The following is a 19,914-nucleotide window of genomic DNA, read 5'->3' as shown; positions in this document are numbered from 1 at the left end:
CAGCCCTGAAGGATCAGCTGGGTCCTCTGTTGTCCCCACACCAACAGCTCAGCTTCTTTTTCTGTTCAGCCTGGATTCCTCCATTCCCTTAAATTTGCTCTTCCCCAGAGCTTTCCTCAGTGAACTTCCCCCATGGAAATTCTAGTCTTCTGTGTTTCTCAGGGAAACTGATGTAACAGGGCTGGTGGTCGGAATAGTCTGGAAATTAAATCTAAAACAGCATCTGGGAACAGGATCACCCATCGGTGACTGATAATAAGGACCATTTCCTGGCAGTAGGTGGAGTAGTCCACGACACACAGTCTGGCATTGTTGCTAAAACTGTCACTGGTGGTGAACTAAGAAGAGATACCAGTGGAAGGAAATTGACTATTGGGTGCAATAGATAAGGTGTTTGAGGGTTTCTATGAAGTGTTATCATGAAGGCAATGGAACTGATGTCTCTGCTGAGCTCCATCCAGGCACTGGAGGAAGAAGATAGAAAGCTGAGATGATGAAGGTAAGCTATGAAGGTCATGGGGCTTTGCCAGAGCTTTTGCAGAGATGCTTACCTCCCTCCACTGCAGGGCACAGCAAGCAAGGGATCTGGTTCTTCATGAGAGCAGTGGCGTGACAATGAAGATGGAGTTCTCAGTTCTTGCTGAGATTGTCTGCTCTGTCAGGATGAGGGCCCTTACAAGGGAGGAGGGGCCCCTGAGGCTTGGGATGAAACATCTGGGACAAAGCACTCAAGAAACTGGAAACTCCTGATTCCCTAGAGCAGACATGACCCACTCCCCCATCTCCTTCCCACTTAAGAAGATGTGACAACATGTTCACCACTTCCCCTCCTGGCTACCCAGTGAATAATTAAGGCTGAATAACAACATAACTCAGGTGGAAGTTCTGGACTGGAGCAAAGACAGCAATATCCAGTCCAGTACATTAAGGAACATTCTTCGAGGATATAAGATTTATTATTTGGAAGGATCTTGGGAGATGGATCTCTATCAAAGGATTGGAAATAGCTATGGCTGATGCTTAGTGACAGAGAAAAATCAGAATTGCAAGGCTGTCATCGAGGAGGGCAAAGATGGATTGACATCCAACAAGGGAATGATTCAATCTATCAATCAAAAGAAATCATCTGAGTGTGGTGGCACATGCCTGTAACCCCAGTGTCTTGGAAGGCTAAGGCAGGAGGATTGCAAGTTCAAAGCCAGACTTAGTAACTTTGAGAAACCCTGTCTCAAATAAATAAATATTTAAAAATAAACAAATAAATAAATATAAAAAGGGCTATGAATGTGGCTCAGTGGATAAATGCTCCTGGTTCAATCCCCAGTACCCTCATACCCCCAAAATGAAACTAATGAGGTTTCCTAGTAGGCTCAAGGCTACTACCCCCATAAAAATTACAACTCTTTGTTTGATTTTCAGATTAATCCAGTCTCCACATCTGGAAATTCTTGACTGAGGAGAGGCCAGGTCACCAGAAGGGGGGTGCCTTGCAACATCAATAGCAATGACTATCATTGTCCCCAGCCCGTCCCCAAGAGAGCCAAAACACATTTAATTGGGTTATAGTACTCAATATTTTGAGGACATTGGACATAGAACCTAGCTTGACCATTAATACTACGGACTTGAAAAGCCATCATGGTGAGGACATATGAGAATCACGTGACAAATAGAATCCTAGCCCCAGTTTGGCTCGTATTTGGTCCTTGGAACTACCAAATGGTCCTTTCCCCAAAAAACAAATATAAAATTGGGATGTACATATTTGGTAGTTGATAGAAATCTAATGTAGGGAGTGCCTTGGGAGAAGAACATGACAGTGAGAAAAACTGAGAAAAGTTCCAAGACTGCCATTCATTCCTTATGTATCCCAGGAAGAATGGCAGAGAAAAGTGCCCATCTCACAGGACATGAGGTTAGCTGTTAAAACCGTGTTCCCACTTAAGTCACCAGTTGGATCCTAGAAAAACCAGCTATTTCCCAGAAGACAACTAAGGCCTGCTTCAAATCCAAACTGGTAGATGTTTCTGGAGCTGGTGTGCTGGGGGTATCATTCTTGCTCATGCAGATTAATTTAGCCCCATATATAGGCACAAAGCCACTGGGTTGGCAAATGCATTCCCCCCACTTCTCTCATAGATGAGGACAAGAAGTGATTCACATTCACATGGGCTTGACTACAGTATTTACTTGCTCCATGGTCATGCTTAAATTTATTTCCCTCTGTCTTCATGTACTCAAAAGGGCTTGGGCCATCTTGGACATTTCTGGAACACAGTTGTTTGCTAGGTTTATGGTACTATGTTAACTAGGTTAGGGGATGGTTTTGACACATATGTTGGAGAATTTAGAAGGTAAGAGATAAATCCTACCAAGATTTTGGCACTTGACAAGTTAGTGAATGTTTTAGGAGACCATTGCTCCAGGAAATTCAGGAAAATCCCCTGAAAATAAAGAGTAAATTATTGTAGCTTGTACCTACCACTGCTGTAAAGGAAAAATAATGCCTCCTAATCCATGTCAGGTTCTGAAGCTAGCCTATTCTATTGTTATAATGAAAGCTGAGAGCATTGTGAGGGGCCCAGAATAGGACTTGGCACCAGGTGCAGGCTGTAGTGTGAGCATTCCTGATGATTAGGCCATACATCCTTGCCCCCTTATGGGATGAGATATCTCTGATAGTAAAGGATGTAATGTGATATTTATGGCAAGCTACAGTGGAAGAATTACAACATAGACTTCTTTCTGGGATTTTGGAATAAGGCCATGACATCTGCAGCAGAGAACTATATGCCATTTGAAAAGCATTTTCCTAAGTTCTACTTGGTCTTAGTGGAGATAAAGTACTGATCATGGGATATCAAGTAACCAGGAATTCCTGTGGCCAAGAATTCCCATCATGACCTAATCTCTGTGAGGCCTTCCATGACATAATGTCAGGGGGCCCAGCAGCAATCCATTGTAAGCTAAAAGTGGTGTACCAGGGTTTGGAGCAGGCAGAGGGATACAGCAGGCTACAGGTACAGGAGACTCGGAATCTATGTCACTCACCACTAATGTACCTGCACCTGTTCCCAGCTTATCCTGCTTTCTGGCTACCTGGGGGTGTCCCTTATGATCAGCCTATGGGGAAGAAAAGGCCAAGTTTGATTTAAGGGTGGGTTGGCCCAATGTGTTGGTGCAAACCATCAAAAGCTTGCTGCTTTTCTACAGCCCCAACTGGGGTGATCCTGAAAGATGATCATGAAATGAAACTTCTTCAAGCATAAGACTACAAGTAGTGCATTGGCTCATCCACTTATAGAAATAGAAATCATATGAGTTAGAATACACACAGTCCATGGATGGTAGTAGATGACTAAGCTGGTCCATTGGGGCCTGGAAGAGGGGAATTTGGAAAGACAGAATTCAGGGAAAGAGGTTTGTGGATGAGTCTTTTAGTCACAAGGGACTCTTTGTATTCCCCTTTGTAACTTTGTCAACACTCTTTGGAGTGTCCACTTCAGAGGAGGCATCAAAAAGTCAGAATGTCCCTCATCACCCACTCCAGTTCCCCCACCATGGACTCTTATAGAGTATCCCAAAATGGTGTGGGATCAAGATCATGCATGGGCCCAACAGCAAGGGCTTCCTTCAGCAAAGCTGATCTAAAACTACCCATGACAGATACCAGTGCTGAACCTGGAGACAGTGCCATCCTTCAATAAGACCAAGAAGCCACTCAGTGGCCAGCTGATCACATCATATTGACTGGAACAGACTCCAATGCTGGGAGTGGAATATTCTGTCTATAAGACCTCAGCCAGCATTTCTATACAAGGACTTATAGAGCATTTGCTCCATTGATGTGGGTCTCTCCATGAAATGGCAGTGAATCCAAGTGACCCTCTATTCTTATCCTATATTGTATTTCCAAGGAGCTACCAGATTGAGGAATCCTTCCAATTTGCTATTGGGATCCCCCCTTGGAGACCTCTTGGAGGAGAGGGAATACTTCAGGATGCTCAATCAACATCTTCATGGTGCTGCTTTGTGGTGGAGAGAAAAATCTGTCTCAGAGCCAAGGCCGAGTGTGGAAATGGTCATGTTTTCTAGCATCACTTTTTATGACCAGTTGGAACATGTGAGCTTCCCATTCCTACTACCATGGGCTCTGTGTACCAAAGTCCGTTCTCAGTGAGGAATTCTTCTACCAGGGAGCACAACATTAGTTCCATTAGTCTTCAAACTGCTTTCAGACCATTAGCCCCATGACAAGATACCACTAGGAAGAATAGGGTGCACCATTCTGACAACAGCTGTTAGGAAGAATATCTTTGTCACCCAGGTAGACCAACAGGGCATTTCTGGGTGTTCTCCTGTTTTGACAGTAAATGAACAGGTGCCACAAGTGTACTGGGCTGATAAGGATATGGTGATAAGCTCAGACCTCTCAGAGATGGATGTCAAAGTCACTTCACCAGGTTGGCTACCTCGACTAGCAATGGTGTCATCTGACAGTGAGGGGAATCTTGAGTGGGTAGTTGCAGGTAGTAGTTGATAGAGAAAAATGATAAGTATTAGTTGCAATCCTGAGGAACAGCTCACAAGTAGAGGCTGTAGTTCATTCAATTAGCCTTCTTTTAGTAGCCTTCTCAGAAAAGAGACCAATCAGAATCCCAAATTAGGTATATGAAACAAGAGAATCTGAGTGATGGACTCCAACAGTTTGCTGCCATGGTCATTCTTGAGAACTAAGATACTCACTTCTTAGCTAAGAATAGCAATAATAGCAGAAGACAAGAATGACTGTCGACTGCTGAGTTGCCTTACCTGGGCTACATCTATCTAATGTCAGATCAAGGTACAGGTGCAAAATTCCAGCCCTTCCTTCAATTTGGGATACAGCCTGGAGGTCCATCCCAGCTCTATCACATCTACATTGCTATTTGGCATTTCCTTTGGTTCAATTTCACTGCCTTCTTTCTCCTGCAGGTGTTTTTATTGAAGGTGTGCTTAAGTGAAAAAACTGGCATGTAGATTGCAGCTCAGAGCCTGGTTCCTGGGGATCCTGTCTAAGCAATTGCTCTTGGAAAGATAGGGGCACAGTACGATCAGTCCCACTGATGGACTTCCCAATAGAATACTGTTCAGCTTTATCTTAAGCCAGGTTTTCCAGAAGCAGAGCCTCAGATGAGGACTCTTGTATAGATAATTTATTAAGGAAATGCTCTCAAGATAAATTAATCAGCAACCAGGAAAGCAGGCTAGGCATGAGAGATGAGAGAGAGAGAGAGAGAGAGAGAGAGAGAGAGAGAGAGCGAGCGAGCGCCAGACAAAGACATGGGCTGAATCCCAAGGCAAGTCTCCAGAGAAATGTGGAAAATTACTGGCCATTCAGTAGCCAGTTAATATTTAATATACCATCTTTGTAAGGGAGACCAACATTATGGCAGTGCCATTTATACTGTATGGATATAACCTTTAGGCTTGACTATTTATAAAGAAAGAGTTTAGAAAAACCTTAAATTAAAATAACTCATGAAATCTGTGCTTAATCAAACAGAGAATAAAGTAGCCTGTTATCTAATTTATCAAAACTTTTGTTTTTTTATACTGAAACTGAAATTTTCAGCAAATTAACTCAATTCCCCCCCCCCTTAAAAAACAAAACAAAATAAAACAAACTTTAATTTGGCTAGGCCCTAAAAAGAGCACTTAACTAAATTCTAACTCTGAGAAAATTAAGAACAAATTTTAAGAAAGTTATTTGAATGTATCAGCTAGGCTGAACTTTTTAGTTGCAAGACTCTAAATGAAAGATTTAAAGCCAAGAGAATTCTTGAGGTAAACATAATTAAGGTTCTTATCAAAAGTACATATGCAATCTTCTGATTGCCTTGACAGTTTATTAAAAAAGTTTCAGAGGTCTTCAGGGCCATGATTCACTTCTACCCTTATCGTTACCTTTTCTTCAAAATTGGGATGGGATGATTTAATGTGACTTTCAAATGGTGCCAAAATATACATATTCAAATGCACTCTATGTTTCACCAAGATTAACATTTCAGAATATTTGATATAAAGGTTTCATTAAGACCTAAAATGTTAATGAAAGGAAAAGTTTCATAGGAATTTTAAACAGTTATTTGATTTTCTTGTTGTTGTTGTGGCTAAATTCTACCATCAGAGATCGTCAGCTGCAGAGAACTTAAGCAGGGTTTGCTATTTGCATCCTGGAATGTGCACACCACTCCTCAGTAGCTGTCTCTGCATGCAGAGAACATTCTCAGCTGGAGCAGAAATAGCTTCAGCCTGGAATCCCCTTCGTGGTTAGGGATTATTCATGGGGCTGTTTTAGAGGATTGGAGAAGCCAAGTAACCGTTTTAACCATTCAAAGCCATTCTCTGAAGTTCTTCCCTTATTTCCTGTCAGTGCTGGTCAAGATAAGAGGTTATGTGTCTTTTTTTTTTATGATAAGGATGATGGGGACAACTATTTACTCGGAATTCAGAAACTTTGTAAATGCCTTTTATGGACTTAATGCCTCCTTTTACAAATGAAGAAACAGGCATTAGAAATTAAGTAATCCACAGGAGATCATGTGGCTAGAACACAGCAATCTGACTTCACAGCCTAAACTTTTCACCATTTATTGTTACAAAACTGTTATACTTTTCAAAGACATTTCCCAAGAAAAAGTAAAAATTTAAAAATTGAGTTAAAATAGTCATGAAGGTGAAGCTAGATTTCAAGGTATCCCTCACTTCCTCTTCCACTGCCGTAATTCATTTTCCATGGCAAAAAGGGCAATTCTTACAAATAATAAGTAGGACTGCACAGCTTTTATGTCATAAATGTTCCAGGGGCTTCCTTCTACCGTAGGACGAAGCACCAATGCCTTTGATCGAAAGAGAGCCCTCCCTAAGTCCTCAGCCTCACAGTTCCTTGAGGATATGCTACACACCAGGCATCCTCAAGTCCAGTAGATGTTGACATTTCAAGGGATTTTGAGAGAAGTCTGGAGACCTTTGCAAAGTCACAAGTTAATAAATACTCCTGTACCAATCTTCCCATAAAATTCTCTATAGCACAACACATGAAATTAAACAGACATTGGAGTCTATAAGGACAAAAATATAGTGGGGGATAGATTCTATAATAAGAACATCATGAATTTTTCTGGCTCTGTGGCGGTCCAGAGAAGAATAATGCCAGAGAGATGCTGATAAGGCTTAGAGAAAAGGAGGAAGGATAGAACGAAACATGTGGGGAGGCTCAGGCAGGTTTCTGAAGCAAGGCGGACATCTTCAGTGCTCTGCTGCGTTGCGGCCCCCCCAGGGGAAGCCACAGCAATGATGGGCACAACTGGGAGGCAGCAGCGGGGTCACGATGGGCCACGGAGTAAAGACTAGAAAAAGAACTGCAGCCCTTCCAAAATACACAGCACTGAACAGATTGGACACCACTAATAATTCAAGGTTAGCATTTAATTTCCACATTTCTTCTAACAGCAATTTAGTTTAATGACCAGAAAGTGTATTTTTTATAGGACAATATGTGACAAATTTATTTTCAGTATTTTAAATGCAAGCTTAGCCAGCATCATTTGGAAACTTGTACTTGTGAATCTTTAGAATTGTATATCTAACTACACTGAAATACTACTTTTCATTTGGCTTTGAAAGAAAATCTCAAATTCTAGAACCTATAAAACTAACCCCAATTTGAACCACTAGTTCTGAAATTCCTTAAGTATGCCTCTTTGTTCCTCATTGTAAAATGTTTTCAAGAAACAAACAAACAAACAAACAAAACAACAACAAAAAAAACCCAAAGTAAATGTGGTACATTTTGAAGTTTCTTTTGTACTAGTGAGTTACTCCATCCAGTTGATGAATCATTCAGGCAATTGAGTTACATTTTCCCTTATTATGGTTCTGTATTACTTTCTTTAAAAATTTATGTTTTCCAAACTATCACATATTAGGAAACACAGAAAAGGGACCTACAAGTTCAGTAAGCAAAAGCACTAGCACATCTTTTCTTTTACCCTACTTATTTTACTTTTTTAATGAATTTTGAGCAGCACTTAAGTCTTTTTTCAGATTTGGGAAGGGAAACATTCCTCCTATGGTGCAAGAACAGTTAGGAGCCAGGTTGATATTTTGCTCTTGTTTTGCTTATTCCCACGTGATAAAACCACTTGACTTTTGGTCTCATTAATTTCAGTCTATTTCTTAATATCCCTAACAAAACTATCAATATACTCTAAAACAAAAATAATTTTATCACAAAAATTTAGAGTAGAATTAGAAGAAGTTGATCTTAAAGATTATACTTTGCCTAAACTAACTACAGTATACAACTTAAATGTCTAATAATATGGCAATGCTACCATATTTTACAAAATGAAAATATGAGAAATATGTGATAATGCTAAAATATGTAGCATTTTAGTAATCAGAATAATCTAAAGAGCTGAAATGAGAAGCTAACTTAATTTTGTTAAAATCAAAACATATTTATTAGAAATAATTAATTTGTTAGCTTAAATTTAATTTAAATTCATCAAGTAGTTTTTCTACCTAGGAAGGAAAACAGATCAAGAAACCCTATTAATTCTTTGTTTTTTAAGTTATACTTTGAATTATACAAAATCCAACTTAAAACGATTACTTACCTTAGAAATTTTGACAAACACACGAGAATTAGTGACAGCTGGCCTGAGTTCTACTGGAGAGAGAGTGTTTCAAACTTTTCCATTACTTACAGGACGAGAAGGAAGGAGTTGGGCTTTACCAACTAGCCAGGGAGAAAAGGCGCTCACGTGTTTGGCTTTGGCTAGTGTTTCAGCCGCTGGTACTAGCAACAGGCCCTTCTAATTTTACTCAGTGACATAAACAACTCAGGCCACACTTGAAATTGTTCGGGAACCACTTCCAGCATGCAATTCTCAGTGTGCCCAAAACAAAACAAAACAAGCCCAAACTGTTCTTACAAAACCAACATTCCTACATTTAAACCCTGAATTATGACTGTTTCATTTAATTATAACTTTCTAAAATAAACTTTACCTTAAATGAATAACGAGAAACTTCTGAGACTAGTTTCTGGCAGAATCTAATGTTGATAAAATATGAACAATCATTTCTAGTTAACATACAGTGTTTAGAACTTGGGGACTTTATTAATATTATATGTGTACTAATCTCATCCAAAGAAATTGCAAATTATCAAACAATAGTCACTCTTTAAAAATCACTTCCCTTGCTGAGTGCAGTAGTATAGGCCTGTGATCCTGGTGATGAGGGAAGATGAGGCAGGAAGACTGCAAGTTTGATGTCAGCCATAAAACTTAGTCAGCCCTGTCTCAAATTAAAACAAAACAAAATAAAAAAAAGTGCTGGGGATTTAGCTCAGTAGTAGAGTTTCCCTGGGTTCAATCTCCAGTAACACAAGCACACCCCCCCAAAAAAAAGAAGAAAAGAAAAAAAGAAAAATAAATCACTCCCTTTTGCCTCTTTTTAAGTGAAAAAAGTAGATATTTGAGCAGAAAAATCTAAGTAATGATTACCATAATAAAGAAAAGGTAAATGAAATCTGTGTTAAAAGTATGACACTTATTCTTCAGCCCACTAACATTTATATTACATTTAACAAAGTATGTGAATGTAATTATGTGATCTTAAATTGTCTTTAAGAAAAATTAACTCATCCAGTTTTTATAAGGGGCAAATAAAATAAATATCAAACATTTGGATACTCTTAATTTTTTTATTTTGCATTATTTTAATGGAGACTTGATTGCAGCATGAATTGAAACAATCTAAATTATGTATTTGAAATTTACCTTTTTAGAACTAAAACTTGAATATAAGCAGCAATGCAGTGATCATCCACATGCTTAATTTTTATTTTATTTTCTTCTTGGGGGGACTTTTTCTTTGGTTTATTCATACTCTAACTTCTCTTGAAATTTGATGCTTCTATCACACCAACAGCTGCAGGCCTTAAATTAAAAGCTGGTACAGCTTTAATTAATTATATATTTATAAGGTGTTTAAAAAATCTTTTATGAATTCTCAGCACATTATTATATCTTCCGTATGGCAATTTGGTTAGATACAAAATTATAACATAACTGTAAATTCTTAACAACAAAAAATGGTGTACTGAACAATGATGATATGAAATGTAATTTTATATCAGTATGTGTCTGAAAAGTAAAAGTTTGAACTCTATATTCTGATATTTGAATTCAAAATCCTAACTTTATATGCTGATTGAAATGTCACTTATTTAAAGGTAACATATCAAGGGACCTTGTCATCAATCAGTGAATCGGGTTTGTAACAATGAACTTTTCAATATTTGGGGGATGCATTATAAAAACAGTCAAGATTTCTGTGTGATTTCCACTCTCATTTATAGATTCACTAAATACTATCAACATTACTTTTAGTATTGCAGGAGAATGATTTAAATCAGTTTTAATTTTATAGGTATGTTAGTCAGCTCTTTGTATCTATGGCAAACTACCTAAGAAAAACAACTTAGAAAAGGAAAAAGGTTGATTTTGGCTCATAGTTTCAAGTCCATGGTCTGGTTCTATTGCTTTGGGCCAGAGGTGAAGTACCACCATGGCATTAAGGGCATCACAAGTAGCTAGGAAACACCTCTCTCTCTCTCTCTCTCTCTCTCTCTCTCTCTCTCTCTCTCTCTCTCTCACACACACACACACACACACACGGAGATCTCACATTCTAAGTTTCCATCACCTCCCAATAATGCCATCAAATTATGAATCCACCAATCCTCCAATGGGTCAACCCATTGATGAGGTTAAAGCCTTCATGATCCAATCGCCTTCTCAAAAGCCCCAGCTCTAAAAACAGCTGTATTAGGGAACAAGTGTTACACATATGAGCCTTTTCAGGGAAGGTTTTAGATTCAAACTATAAACAGGTTAGTTTAAATGATTACATCAAGTCCCACCAGCAGTGTATAAGTGTACCTTCCCCCCACATCCTCACCAACACTTATTGTTGTTTGTCTTCATAATAGCTGCCATTCTGATTGGAGTGAGATGAAATCTTAGAGTCGTTTTGATTTGCATTTCTCTAATTGCTAGTGATGATGAACATTTTTTCATATATATGTTGATTGATTGTATATCATCTTCTGAGAATTGTCTGTTTAGGTCCTTGGTCCATTTATTGATTGGGTTATTTGTTTGTTTGTTTTTTGGTGTTTAGCTTTTTGAGTTCTTTATATACCCTAGAGATTTGTGCTCTATCTGATGTGTGAGGGGTAAAAATTTGCCCCCAAGATGTAGGTTCTCTATTCACCTCACAGATTATTTCTTTTGCTGAGAAGAAACTTTTTAGTTTGAATCCATCCCATTTATTGATTCTTGATTTTAATTCTTGCACTATACGGGTCTTATTAAGGAAGTTGATCACATGATGGAGATTAGGGCCTACTTTTTTTTCTATTAGATGCAGGGTCTCTGGTTTTATTCCTAGGTCCTTGATCCACTTTGAGTTGAGTTTTGTGCATGGTGAGAGATAGGGGTTTAATTTAATTTTATTATTTTATTGCATATGGATTTCCAGTTTTCCAAGCATCATTTGGTGAAGAGGCTATCTTTTGTTCAGTGCATATTTTTGGCAACTAATATAAGATAATTGTAATCTTGTAGGTTAGTCTCTGTGTCCTCTATTCTGTACCATTTCCATATGGCTGCAAATTAGTGCAGCCAATATGGAAAGCAGTATTCAGATTCCTTGGAATATTGGGAATGGAACCACCATTTGACCCAGCTATTCCTCTCCTCAATCTATACCCATACTACAGGGACACAGCCACACCAAAGTTTATAGCAGCACAATTCACAATAGCTAAACTGTGGAACCAAACTAGATGCCCTTCAGTAGATGAGTGGATAATAAAATGACATATATACATAATGGAATATTACTCAGCAATAAAAGAGAATAAAATCATGGCATTTGCAAGTAAATGGATGGAGTTAGAGAAGATAATGGTAAACGAAGCTAGCCAATCCCCAAAAACCAAATGCTGAATGTTTTCTCTAATATAAGGAGACTGATTTATAGTGGGGTAGGGAGGGGGAGAATGGGAGGAATATATGAACTCTAGATAGGGCAGAGGGGTTGGAGGGGAAAAGATGAGATATGGGGTTATTAATGATGGTGGAATGTGATGGACATCATTATCCAATGTACATGTATGAAGACATGAATTGGTGTGAATATACTTTGTATACAACCAGAGATATAAAAAATTTATGCTCTATATGTGTAATATGAATTGTAATGCATTCTGCTGTTATATATAAATAAAAAATTATGAAAAAATGAAAAAAAGCGATTACAATAAGATTTTCAAAGTTTTAATGCATGTCTAGCTTACATTTGAAACTCATATACACATACTAGATATGTATTCAATGAAATCATAACATTTTAAGCTGTAAGAGATGTTAATGAAAACCTAGTCTAACACTCAGTAGGTACAAGTAAGTATTCTGTGTTACAAAGGTAATAAAGCATGGTCAAAGTGGCTTTAGTACCTCTTGGGTATTTTGTGTTCCACCTCTGCTGACTTCCAAGCACAGCCAGAGTACCTCTGAGGTACATTCTAGGGTTCACCTCATTCTCCCTCTGCTCCTATTCCTGATATCACACTATAGTCCTTGGTGAGCTCTGTCCCCTTCTGGCTCCTCTCCTTCTAGTCTCTTATCTGCCTGGGCATAGGTCACCCTGTGGCTGGCTATATAGCTTAGGAGGTTTGGTTGGAGAGTTCATTTTCAGAACTAATGAAAACAGGGAATTTTTGGTAGTGATGTGGTCAGTTTTGGACCAATCCATTTTACTTTTGACATGAAGTAGGAGGTAAAGTCCTCCATGGAGAAAGTGTGACAGTAGGGAATGAGATAGTTCAAATCTTGAAAAAACCATAGAAGTTTAAAATACTTGCTGTGAAGGCCAGGTTTTAAATTCAGTAGTGAAAATTATCAGATCAGCTAAAGTTGAATACAGATGCTTCTTTACCTAGGATGGGTTGCATCCCAATAAACTCATGGAACGTTGAAAATATGGCTGATTAAAAATATGGTAGGTCAAACCTGCCCATCATCCTATTTTTTGCAACAGAGGGCACTGCAGTGTGGTTGCTTCTCCTTGTGACCACAGGGCTGACTGGGAGCTGTGGTCACTGCTGCTGACCACGACAGCGAGGTGGAATCAGATTTCCTGGAATTGAAATTCCATGCAGTTTCTAATGAAGGCAAGGCACTTTTGCACTATTATATATATAAAAAAATTCTAACTTTAACCATTTGTTGAGTTGAGATATCATAATTGAACCATCAAGTTGAGAATTCTCTGTACATGGGAGCCGTGATTTAATAGTTTTCATAATATTATATAGGTTGTATGTCCCTAATCCAAAATCCAACATGCTTCAAAGTGCTCTTTGAGCACTGGATTGTCAGAGTAATGCTCAATCAGTAAAGTCTATGCAAACGTTCCCAAATCTGAAGAAACTCTAAAATCTGAAACACTTTCCATCGAAAGCATTTGAGATAAGGGATGCTCAAACTGTATGATAATTGTAGTCATAAGTTCTTGTGATGAACTCCCCTCAAACTATGTGAGATGTTCCTACAAAACAAAATTCCTGGTCTCCCCAAACTTGCTCTTCTGTCCATCTTTTCCTTCTTGGCCCCCCACAATGTCAGGGAAGATAGACTTGGGAGTCTCCCTCATTCCTCAGGCAGCCAGTCACTAAGTCCTGGGAATTCCCTTCCTGTAACTTCTGCTCTTCCTGCTCTTTCTACAGTGTTCCTGCCTGGCTGTAGGGATGCATCTTCTCTGGTTTGTTTGTTGTTCCAGCCACATGCCCACCCCCTTGTCTTCCTGCCTCCTACAGTCCTGGGGACTGCCAGAAAAACCTCAGGAACAAGTAATTCTGTCCACATCACTCCTCTGCTTAAAGTGCTTCAGCATGTCTCCAGGAGACGATACCAAGTTCTTGATCCGACACACATGCCTTTAAAAGGGATTGGGGTTGTCCGTCTCTGGGGCCTCTTGTCCTCTAGATTCTGTGAGACAAATGTCACACATACTACTGTATTATTACTGACTTTGTCTTTGACTAAAGATACCTCCCATCTCTTTTTGCTGGTGAACTGCTATTTAATTTTTTGAAGCTTGCTTAGATATCACTATCAGCTTTCTACATGTCTTTTCAAATACAAATATAATTATTTGTATTTGCATTGCCATCACTTGTTTATGTACCTGTCCTCTGCTAGACTAGCAGCCATCAGCAAGGGGCTACATATAGTGAGCCCAAAAAGGGGTTAAACTCTGAATAATTACACCAGGCTTTTCAGTGTTTTTTTTTTTTTTGTGTGTGTGTGTGTGTTTTTTTTTGTGGGTGTGTGTGTATGAATTTCATAGAGTATCTTAAAAAATAGAGCTAACATAAGATCCAGAGGACATTACAGGAATTATCCAGAAGAGGTCAGTAAACAGCAGGTGAAAGTGTGTTTTTCAGGATGACTTAAATGTGAAATCAAATTAATTATTTTGTAATTTGATAAACTAAGATTTTAAAAAAATACCATGTCAAGTATTTCTTCTTCAGTTGAAGTTACAATCCTCAAAGTAAGTATAAGCAAAATGAGTGACCAGCGACTCTACACCTGACCGAAAACTTCAAGTCTTCATTTGGTTGTTATTACATGGATGATTCTCACCCATATTCTTTGGATATTTTAAAATAGGATCAGCAAACATACACATTTTAACAAAGACAATTCTGACTCCCTAGATGTTTAGTAGATTATTAAAGGTGTGTGTTATACGGCTTTTACGGTATTTTGAGAAAAATTTACTTAGTATAAAGGGGTAATTTAACATTCTCAGAAAAGGGAAAAAACACATGGAATCTTTGTGATTTTAGAAAAATAGAACATGTAATAAATTCTCAGAGGAAAAGAAAACAGATTTCAGAAGAGAAAATGGAGTACTGGGTTAGAGTTGTGGCTCCGTGGTAGAGCACTTGCCTAGCACATGTGAGGCACTGGGTTTGATCCTCAGCACCACATTAAAAAATAAATAAATAAATAAAGTTATGTCCATCTACAACTAAAAGTATATATATAAAGAAATAGAGTACTAACTGAAATTTCATAATATCATGCTTTATTATTAGCAATTGCTGAATTGGGTCATAATATCCTAAAATTATTTCTCCATGAAGATATGACTTTGCATAATTTATAGGTAGCAGATGTTACAACTCCATCAAGTATTGACTTCTTGGGTAGCGATTCTCGTTTTAGGCAGGGAATGGAAGTGTGGCATGTGCATATTAGAACCACAGGAAATACATTAAAAATAAGGATCAAAGTAGAACTTGCACATGTTAAGGAGGAAATTGATCAGAAGGGCTCATAATAAAAACCCTGCTGTTTCTGCTTCTGCTCGACCACCTTCATCTGCACTTGTGTGAGGTCCCTACTTAGATCTTCCTTTTTATAACCTTTAAAAGACTTCTTATTGCTGTATCTCAGTGTCGTAACTTTGGACATTATCCATCAGTTTAGTTCATGTTCCTTATCATCTAGGGCACAATATGCCTTCCTCAGCATATCCTAGCTGTATGTCAGCTTTTATTAATTTAATCTACTATTTGTAATTAATTCCATTTTTCTTCACGAAATTCTCTTGCCTTCATTTTCTAATTTATATATTTTCTGTTATGCTTGGATCTTAACTTTCTTGCGCTACCAAACTCCATTTCCTTTATTTTCTAACTGTCTTCCTTTTTACTTCTTGCATTCACCACCTCTATCATATCCTCAAGTTCTGGCCCAGTTTCCAATAATAACACCCATTGTCCATGATATCCTTTTTCTCCAGCATCCGTGTGCTTGGGGCTTTTCTGTCCCATTCTGGTGGACTGAGCCTTTGCAGAGCTGCAATCTGGATTGGTGTCACTCTTCTGAGCTGAGCTAATTACTCCCAGAAGTTTCTCTCATGATTTTGCATTTACTCTCTTGCCATGATGAAGTCCACCCTCAAATAATTATTCAGGAAGAGTGTTTGAGTCTTCTTATGACTGGAAAGTTATCGATTCTGCTCTCTAAAATAGGTTAATATCATTTTCAGTTAGCCTAGAATTCTGGATTGAAGTAACTTCCTACTGAAATCTTTCCCCAGTAACATCTATACTCAGGACATTCTGCAAAGCCTAGCAAATACTAGTGGCTTGGGAGGCTGAGGCAGGAGGATTACAAGTTCAAAGCCAGCCTTAGCAACTTAGCAAGGCCCTAAGAAACTTAATGAGGCCCTGTCTCAAACTAAAAAATAAAAAGGACTGGGGACGTGGCTCAGTGGTTAAGTGCCCCTGGGTTCAATCCCATATTAAAAAAAAAAAAAAAATCTTGCAAAGAAGTGTAGTTCTAGTCTGACTTTCTAGTTTGTACTGAGTAAGATATATTACTGTGTAAATATATCTCTGCCTATATCTTGGTAAAAATCAAATTAGCCTCAATTTATTTCCCTTTACATTCATCTGGCATTTCATATATCTGCATGTGATCAAAGAGGATATAATATGCATTTATAAAACATAAGTACATTTATTCTTATTGCAAAGTAGCAAAGGTCAATAATACTCAAGACACAGTCATAAATGTTCCTAAAATTTCTTTACTGTGATCAGAAATTTCTGATCAAGGATTACAAAACAGATGATGGTAGAAATTTTGTAAAGAAGAATAGGTGATATAAAATAAGTTTGAAGGAAGAGAGCAGGATCAATAAAGAGAATATTGGAGGTGTGGATATGGAGGAAGTCTGGGGGATCTGTACCCCAGGAATTTGAAGAACACCAACCACTGAAGATTTGTGACAATGCTGCTCATTTACATAAGGGAAACTTACTCTCTTTCTGAGAATTCTCCTTCCATTGTACAACGTTCCTGGACTCTTTCTATAACCTTTACTCATTTCTTCCTGTGGAAAGTGGATGTTTACCTCTCATCAGTGAACTGGAATGGGAAAGTGTACCTGCATGGCACAGCTCCTGTCTCTTCAGGGACCTGACTTCATGCTTGCAGAGGGTGCACGTTTTGCATTGATCTTTCGTGCTGAAATGCAGTCATTTAGAGGTTACCTGAGATGCTTCAGCTGCCTGAGGTCAGTGAGTCCTTGTGCACGTGTACCCTTAGAAAGTCTATTACTGCTGCACGCAGAGGATACATTCTTTAACAGCTCTCTTTATTACAAAGTCATAGCCTCATCTGCCACTTTCCTTGGCCTGTCTCAGAATGTGGGCAGTAAATAGAAATATGATTTTTCTCAATCCTTTCAAACTAGGAAACAAAACAATCAAAAGCAGCATTTAGCAACTACAGACATTTTGTAGAGGATCTGTTATATAGTAAGGGCTATTCAATATTAATATGTAGCCTTCTCTAACCCTCCCTTCCATTCTTGCCCAGCATCCTGTTTTCTTGCAAGGTTGGTGCCCTCCTACTAAGTATCCCCCCAGTACTCAGGGCATTCAGCATAGACTGATTCCTAGCTGTTTACTTGTCTCTCTCCTGGTGATGGTCACGTGAGTTTAAGTTTGACCTCAAGGATTGAATTTTGATGCATATATTTCCTTAGCCTCTAGATACTCATTAAATTTTGCTAAATGAATGGATTGATAAATAAGTTGTTTCCTCTACTTAAGTAGCTTTCTTCCAGCTGAGAAGACAGCTAAATAATTACTGAACAATGTGGTTAGTATTACAATCAAGGTATAATCCAATGGCTATCAAAGCACAGAAAGAAAACCTTAACTCTATTTGAAGAGATCAAGTGGTAGTTAATTTTCTGTTAGCACAAACCATCATTAACTCATCCACTTAAGTTTTCCAATGTTTGAATGTTTTAAATGTATTTAATATATTGATTTTCATTTCCTTTATTGTTAATGATGTTGAACATTTTTTCATATATTTTCTGGCCATTTGTATTTCTTCTATATATTACATAGCTATAACTTAATAAATTGCTGGGAGCCATTAGCCAAGCAGGTATGACAATTTCCTTGCCAGCGTACCCCATGTTGCTGACATGTTGCAGTGACATTGAATGTAGGTTACCTTGCTCAAGGACCAAGGCAGATTAGGGTGTTCCCGGTTTTAAGATAATCGTGTTTAGGGCGTTCCCAGTTTAGGTTCCAGGTTTAAGGTTTAAGATTATTCCTGCTGGGAATAGGGCGTATCCTGCTGCCTGAGTTCCCCTTGAGTTCTCACGGGATTCAGACAGTATATTTTGGGAGATAGAAGCCCAGTGGAGGGGGATTTGGGAAGAGAACGTGGATTTCCCCAGAACGTGATTGTAGACGGCTGGTGTGAGTGCGGGAATAAAGAGTTGCTGTTTGAATCTACAAGCTGTGTGGTGGCTCGTGATTGTGTGCCCAGCCAGACTGCGGCAATAAATGTATAAAAGTCAATACATATTGAGGGATATGCCATTCTTCTAAGTGATATGATTTTTATTAACTTACCAGGAAGTTGAGAGATCAACAACCCAAACCTGGAAAATAATCTACCAACTTAGCTCCTTGAAAAGAAGACTGCAAGAGGGAAGGAAATGCCACATACTTAGAGCTTGTTAGACACCTCCCTGGTGGCCTCTTGGAACACAGATACAATTCTGAAATGAAACATTGCACATGCTTTAGGGAATGGAGGTAGATGCGAGGCTGGGTTAATCCATGAGTAAGAGCTGGGATAGAGAACCTGAGGTAGATATTCCAATTCAAAGGCAATCTTCCCTCAACAGGAAATCTGATTCCCTTCAATATACCCCTCAACCTTGACCTTCCTACTTCTGAATTTAATCTTTGTGTCAGTGACTTAGGCTCAGCCTCCTAGATCTGATGGTCTTTTCTATTTGACAGCTTGACCAGTATCTTCTATTCTGATTCTGATAAAAAACTACATGATTATTAGTTTAAAATTTTTTCTTACTTTCTTTCTCCCTAGAGATCATAAAAACAAATGCTCAGAATCCCAGGCGTTGGAGTCAGCTGAGCTTTAAATAGCTGTTTAACTTCTCTTAGTGGCTATATAATGTAAGATAAGTTATTTATTTTTTAATGGTCAATTTTCTCCTATTACTGTGGGGGAATCATACCATCTCCCATTTAAGTTTAGTAAAATAATTAAATGAGATAATGTATAAAAGGTACTTGACACATAGTAAGACATACATTCAATGATTAGCTATTATTACAGTAATGCTTAAATTTTCAAAAGAAATAAGATAGATAAATAATAGATTATAATGCAGGTAGCCTTTATGATAAAGATATTTTGACTTCCCTACTGAGTGATATGCCTAATCTGATAACGGTAGTTTGACTTAATGTTATACCTGATCCTTCATGTGCTCAATTAGTAATTAACTCTCATAGGCAGACTATAGGATAGCACTTTTATAAAATCAAACCAAGTTATTTTTTTCTTTTTTTCTCCTTATAGTTTAGCTTTGGAATCAAAATCATCTGTCAATAGCTGCTCTTGATATGATGTTGGCAGGTTGACGACCTTGACCAACACACAGGGATGTCTTTACCCTTTGGGAGGTAAAGATGCTGGAATTCCCATGCAGATGAATCTGACTTGCTTCTGAACTTTGTCCCTCCCACTCAAGTCACCTCCTGAGAGTCCCTGTGCTCCTGACCTCTATTCCTCACCTAGTGAGAAGTTTTTAGAATTCTCTTCTCTCAAAAGGTGTTTTACACCGAACATGAGTACTTGGATTCTAGAGGGGTCATGACAACAGGAATGCTGTGCCAAGAGGTCATAAGGCTGATGGTCATAAGGTGATTAT

The 19,914-nt window shown here is 38.3% G+C and overlaps 1 protein-coding gene across 1 annotated transcript in view; it reads right to left on the bottom strand.

Moving 5' to 3' along the window:
- Sgcg (sarcoglycan gamma) overlaps window positions 1-8,824 on the bottom strand; it is a 77,557-nt gene extending 68,733 nt beyond the window's left edge. The window contains exon 1 of the mRNA XM_046447887.2: window positions 8,664-8,824. The gene's annotated coding sequence lies outside the window, so the exon portion shown is untranslated. The remainder of the gene's footprint in view (window positions 1-8,663) is intronic.
- Between the last annotated feature and the right edge of the window lie 11,090 nt (window positions 8,825-19,914).

Source organism: Marmota monax, unplaced genomic scaffold (assembly GCF_021218885.2).
Source record: "Marmota monax isolate L192 unplaced genomic scaffold, Marmota_monax_Labrador192_F-V1.1 WCK01_AAM20220418_F8-fsc00043, whole genome shotgun sequence".
In the NCBI taxonomy this organism is placed as follows: Eukaryota; Metazoa; Chordata; class Mammalia; order Rodentia; family Sciuridae; genus Marmota; species Marmota monax.
Note: the sequence above shows the minus strand (reverse complement) of the source record. Positions and strands in the feature narration are given on the sequence as shown.